The sequence below is a fragment of the Capsicum annuum genome, chromosome 2, assembly GCF_002878395.1.
Source record: "Capsicum annuum cultivar UCD-10X-F1 chromosome 2, UCD10Xv1.1, whole genome shotgun sequence".
Classification (NCBI taxonomy): Eukaryota; Viridiplantae; Streptophyta; class Magnoliopsida; order Solanales; family Solanaceae; genus Capsicum; species Capsicum annuum.
The window spans coordinates 135,178,623-135,185,848 of NC_061112.1; positions in this window are offsets into that span (position 1 = coordinate 135,178,623).

The following is a 7,226-nucleotide window of genomic DNA, read 5'->3' on the forward strand; positions in this document are numbered from 1 at the left end:
AAAAAAATGATTTAATTTTTTAATTTATTTTTAATATAGAATTTTAAAATGTATTTTTACGTTTTAACTAAACACTAAAATATATTTTTTGAACCAAATACTAGCAAATATTTTTCGAAAAATATTTTTCATCGACCAACCAAATATAAGAAAATAAGTAAGAAATCAACTTATTTTCAAAGAAAACTTTTTCTGGGAACATATTTTCCATAAAAAACATTTTCCTTCCTACCAAACACACCCTAAGTCAGTAAACATACAAAATAGGTTCGCACATAAATTGTCATCACAACACATATTTTATCTTATTTAGTCATTTAACCATGTTTTATGTGAATAGCGTTTTTTTAAAAAAAATTTATTTATTGCATTCTTTGTATAAAGGGTAGGTGGAAAAGGCAACGGGGTTTAGGGTGTGTGAGTGGGTGGTGGGGTGGATGCTTTTGGGACCACAAAGTATGTGGCTAAGACTTCAGGGGCGGAAATAAAATAATGTCAAAAATTGGTGACCACAAGTTTAAGATTTTATTGTTAGGTTCCCTTGGCCTTAGGATTTAAGAGAAATTTTGCCTCATGTAAAAAGGGTCAGATATATTAATTATTATTAAAGTCATTGCCAGGTGTTTTGGCCAAATTAACGACCTTCCAGTTTTCTTGTTTAAAAAATGGAGTATATATAATTATAATTAATTAGTACATAATAAAACAAATTTGAGGGACCACCCATAAATTTCGGTACAGCATAAAATAAAAAGGGTACCATCATATAATTGTGGGAAAAAAATGAAAGGCTCTAGATCTTTTGGTTGGGTACATTTAGGTCAAGACTTTGGTCCCTTGAACTAACTATATTCAATCTAAAAAACATATGAACTTTTGGAGTGTATCATATTTTTTTTTTCCAAAAAAAAAAAAATCCTTCATAACATCAATCAATAGTCAGCATTGAGATTGGATAACTTTTCAGAAAAAAAAAAAATAATAGTAACTTCTTTAAGTATCGAGAAATTCATTTACTTTGGACAAAAAATTCTAAAAGTTCACTTATTTTAGATCGGAAGAAAAAGTATCTATCAATTTAATAATATATCCAAACATGATGTTCCAATCTAACTAGTTACTTAGATCATAGATGCACGCTAGACCACGAATAATGTCTTTAAAATGGCTCTATTTAAGTAGCACTTAATTTAGTTTTGGTTTAGTTTTAAAAAATTTAGTTGCTCAATTTTTATTTTTATTTTTGGAGAAATAAGTTTGAAAAGGAATTAATATATGATTGAATTATCCTTGAGAGTTGAGATGCTATTTTTGTAAACAAAAGTTTCTAATTAATCCCTTCGTCTCATTTTACCCGTCCTAAATTGGGATGAAACAGCTATTAAAAAAACAATAATTGATAATGTAACTTTACCATTTTACCCCTCTTAATTGTGTCTTCTTGTTAGTTTCAATATTGATAGATGGCTAATACCATTTATATTCTTAATAGTGTACTCTTAATGATACTCCTCTTTGCAACATTTTTCAAGAATGCTAATAATAAGGAGTAATTAATTATACTAATGATATAATGAAAAAAAATCATCTTGGCTTAATAAATAAAAAAAAAAGTAAAATAGAACAATAAATTAAAAAATTTAGGATGAGTAAAATGAGACGAATGGAGTAGATAAGAGGATAGGAGAATGGAAGGACCATGAGGACAGGACCCAAACAGCCAAAAGAGAAAAATCTATATTGAACTAATTTTTGCTTGGAAATAAATTACAACTACGCCTCTTTTCTATCCACTTGCCTTTTCTTTTATTAGTTTAGTATACTAGTTTAGTATACGTGCGTTGCATGTGTATTAATTATTTATTAATAAAAATAATGATAATATATATTTTGGTATTCAAATTAATGAATTATAGTAAAATATACAAATAATAACAACAAAGTAGGGTTTGGGAAGGGTATAATGTACATCTTACCACTACCTTAGAGATAGAAAGACTATTTTTGATAGACCCTCCACTCAAACAAAAAACATGTCAAAGCAATATAGAGAAAAAAATAACAGAAATAAAAACAATCATGAACAATATCATAAACAATCTGTCAAATCATCCTAAATAGTGGCTGCAATAAGATACAATGATAATCAAAAGATAAAAGCCACAATTAATAACTAAACTCAAGGGACAAGAACCTATAAGAGAAATATGGCTCATGGTATGACTAATAGTAAAGAAGGAAAAGTGAGACAATGCTCAATCATCTAATTAACCTCCTACCTTAGTCTGTGCCCTACATTACTTCTAATCTTATCTCTCCTAATGTACATTTATATTATATCAACATCATCATCTTCTCAACTTTCATCTTCTAGATGTGGAGTTTCTTGACCGATCAATACTTTGCCCCATATAACATGGTCGGTCTAACCACCACTCTTTAGAACTTGCCTTTAAGTTTTGATGGCACCTTATTATCACAAAGGACTCCAAATGCAAGCATTTCTTTCATCCACTCTGCACATGTATAATGTATGACATCACCATCAATCTGCATGTTTTCTTGGATAATAGACCAAGATACTTGAAACTTCTACTTTTCTAAATAAGTTGTGTATCAAGTTTTACTTCCACGCCAGGCTCAGGTATTACGTCACTAAACTTGTACTCCAAGTATTCTATCTTGTATCTACTCAACCTCAATTGTCTATAATGCCTCTAAACCTCCAACTTAGTGTTTAATCCACCTTGGGTCTTGTCAATCAGAACTATGTCATTCGTAAATAACATATACCATGACATTTCTCCTTGGATGTGTTACGTCAATAAATTCATTACCAACGCAAATAGAAATGATAAGAGTTGATCCCTAATGCAATCCCATTACAATTAGAAGTGTTTTGAGTCTCCTTCACTATTCGTATTCGGGGTCATGGCCCATTATACACGTTCTGAATCACCTTAATATATGTCACATGTACACCTTTATACTTCAAGCACCTTCATTGAACCTCTTCTAGGGACTTTGTCGTAAGACTTTTAATTTCCAGTTCAATGAACATCATAGGCATATCTTTCTTCCTCTCCCTGTACTACTTCACCAGTTTCCTTACAAGATGAATGACTTTTGTAGTCGAGCGTCCCCGCATGAAACAAAATGGGTTCACAGAAATAGTCATCTACTTCCTTACTCTCATCTCCATCACCCTTTTCCATTCTTTCATATTTGAGAAAATAGAAGACAATTATTTTATCTATTGCAAAATATTTTAATTAAATTTAAAAAGTTCAAATAATATTTTTAAGAGTTCACACATTTAATATAACCAGTTTAGTGTGTGTGCATTGCATGTATGTCACGTTAATATTATGAACTTAAATATTATAAAGGATTGAAAAATAAATTTGAACCACTTTAGATAATATAATATGGGTTGAGAAAATAATAGTCAAGATAAAAAAAATCACAAAAATAATAGCATTTGATTTCAATATTTGAGTATTACAATCATGTCAATGTTCTTAATTTGAATATTATAAAGGTTTGAAAAATAAACATGACTATTGTTGTAAGTATACTATAGACAATAAAATACGGGTCAAGAAAATAATAGTCACAAGAAAAAAATCACACAATAGTAGCATTAGATTTTAATATTTGAGCATTACAATCTCTATGGATCCTTTGATTTTTCTTTTTGAATATAAATTTAATGGCTTTTGAGCTTGATTTTGAAGAACATGATCTTGACTTATACTTGAATTCAAGGCTTTCAAGCTTGATTTTGAATATTTTGATCTTGAATTATATTTGAACTTTAATGCTTGAATGCTTTAACTTGTAGCTTGTAGAGAAATTTACGACATTTGATGCACGAGCTCTCTCTTTTTTTTTTTTTAGAATTATGTTCCTTTTATGAATTATTGAAGACCCTTATTTAGAGTTGTATACTACGTTAACTAATAAAAGATCATATAAAATGAACAAAAAAAATATTAGGTTTATCAAACAATTTATTGTACTAAATAAATAAATTACGTACCTTATTATATCCATAGAAAATGGTGGAGACAATACATGCGTTGCAAAAGTTAGCGTCAAAACAAATTGTAAGAAAACAAATAACAATTGAAAAGCAAAAGTAAAAGCTCAATATTATGTCGACATATATATTGTTCATGTGATTAATTGAGTATCCAGACATTAATCAAGTAATGAAGCCATAATTTTATATAAATTATTGAAGAAAATGGCAGCAATTAACCAGTACATAATTATCAAGACAATCAATTTGCAGAGAAAAAAGTGATATGTGAGTCAAACATCTTCGTACAAATTTAATGAAAAAATTTCTATAGTGTTTCTCTACCTTGTTTTGCTGTTAAAAACTCTATAGTGTTTCTCTGACTTGTTTTGCTTTTATATAATCGTTGTACCTTCATAGAGAGTACAACTACACCATCGTTCACTTCTACAGAATAGGATAACTATGCATAAAATAACACCCATGATTACTCGACTGTTGAAAGGAAGCACTAAATTCTAAAAACAATGAATAGAAATCCTCAAGCAAGTTCTCGCAGATATTGAAGATGTGAGGCTTTAACCTCCTAGGTAGTCAAACAGCAATCCTGATTCTTCTCCTTATTTTTTTCACAGTTATCTTTTATTGCAACGTTTAATTAAACTCTGTGATAATTATGGCTAAGGTCAAAACACTCTGAATTGAAAAGTTTGGTTACTTTATGATTAAAATTAAGAGCTAATTTTAATTGATCTAAATGATTATACTTAACACAGACTTAGGTATGAATAACAGGATCTTAATATTACATTTAGAAGAAAATAGCATTATAATTAATTTTAATGTCTTTAGTTTAAATCTTCTGCAAACAAGTTGTTCAAGCATAGACAATATCACGAAGTTCATATATGCTCTTACAGTTTCAAAAGTAGCATAAGTTATATTTATTAAAGTATCACCTAAAAGTACAATTTATGTTCATAATGTCTCTAGCAGTTAAGGCTCCAATTTGATCCAATAATACATAAATTTCATCATGATCCTCCATCTCCAACTCATCTGGAGTCTGCTTTCCTAAAAAAAAAAAAAAAAATCTCCCATGGAGAAAAATAACAATAATCGATCAATGAAAATCATTATAACAATAGTGCAATAAATTTTTTTTAAACTTATATAAGGTAAAATTATAATTAATCAAGAAGTGTTAAAAATCATAATTAAAGTTTTATATTTGTCTTCATGCTAATTTTTTTCATTTACACTAGTGCAGGATTCTTATATCGTTTCATCTTGATTTAGTATTAATGTTTTAAATTGGATTTGACTCTCTAACCCTCAAACATTAGTGCAAAATTCTTATATTGTTTCATTTTCTAGTGTTATTGTTTTTTTAAGCTTATCGAGCCTCACCTTTTCAATTTTCCTCATGCATTAACGTACAATATGAGAAGTGGCATTTCAATATTTTGTTAGCTGATTTAAATCAAAGATTAAATGTCTTTTTGTACTTGAACGTATTTTTGATTTTCAAAAATATTAACCATATAATTACCATAACTTATTAAAATATTATGCAAACTACTATATAACTAAGGATGTCATATCTTAACTATACTTTTATACTTGGATGACCACGAATCAAGATTCATTGTTGATTTCTTCACTACAAGAAAATGGTTAAATTATGACGGAATATTTGAGACGGAATATTTCTGTCACAATTTGTGACAGAATTTTGACTAATCTATGACGGATTATTTTTTTACAAATATAAAATTTTTAATTTTTTTATTTTCACATAAAAATTCAAAGAGTAACTGATTTGTGACAATTTTTTTGACAAATTTAAATATAATTTTTGTGACAGATATATTTTTTGTCACAAATTAAAATGGATGTGAAAAAATAATAACTTTCTGTCACAAATTCGTTAGTAAATTTGTGACAGATTGAACATTCCATCACAATATTTTTTCAAAAAATAATTAATGTAATAAAAAATTTTACGAATTTATTCCATCACAATAAAAAGTATATTTAAATATATTTTGGACAGATTTATTTCCGTCAAAATCATAAATGAGCGATTTCCCTCTAAAAATCTTTAGTATTTTCGATTTCCCTCAATTTTATTTTTACATCTTTTTCAGTTTCCCTTCAAACCCTTCATTTTCATTTTAATTTCTTCACAGTGCCAGTTTCCTCAAACCCTCCACTTTCTTCTTAATTTCTTCATTGTGCACAAGAAATTGAATTAACTAAGTGAGTTTGCTTTTAGGGACGGGAGTTGAAAACTTGCTAGAGGTCGGATTTTGTTGTGTCTTCATCGAACAGGTAAGTGTTGACAGTTGTGGCGATAGTTTATAGATGTAGATTGTCTGTGGTGATTGCAAATGCACCAGTGCTGATTACAATAGATGTATTGTAAAATTTTGGCTCCGGCACTCCATATATGTATTGATTTCATGAATCATAAGGTACTGTTTTCTCAATCAACATGAACTTGGCAGAAAATAGATTATAATGGATGTATCCTTGTAGAGAAAATAACGAATCTGGGTCAAGGTTAATTTTAATTGGCATTCTTACCCAAGGATGTCAAGTTGGGGTTGTCTCGAACTGACCCAACCGTTGTAGTCTTACATTCAGTTTGGTACTTGACAGGAGCCCTTCAAGTATGGTTACAGTGTAGTCTTTTAAGTGTGATTGCAGTGTTTATGGACATAAAAATTAGTATGTTCAACTTCAACTAATTTGATTGTTGTAATACCTAGTCTAAGTTTGAGGTAGTGGATCTACTTATTTGCCGGGACTGGTCTGCCTTCCGTTAGTGTTGATAGTCGATAGATGTAGATTTTCTGTGCTGATTGCAAATGCACCCTGTGCTGATTATGACCTTGTTCTGTTCATCTTTGTGTTGTTTCATTCTTCACTTGTTTAGCTTTTTGCAATTGATTCTCTTGAGAAAAACTCGGGTAGTTGTTGGTATTCTAGGTTGTGAACTAGTGATGACTCCAGTGACCATAACCGTGATATAGCTTGTTTCTTTCATTGTTAACTCCATAAAAAGTTGGTTTCTGTCGTGTTTATATTTTAATTCAACGAATTGAGGTGATTTCTTTATATATGGTTATTGTCGTGAAAGATGCACTAGGGATATAAGTGTATCGTGGCTAGGGATGGGCATAAAATACCAAAAATC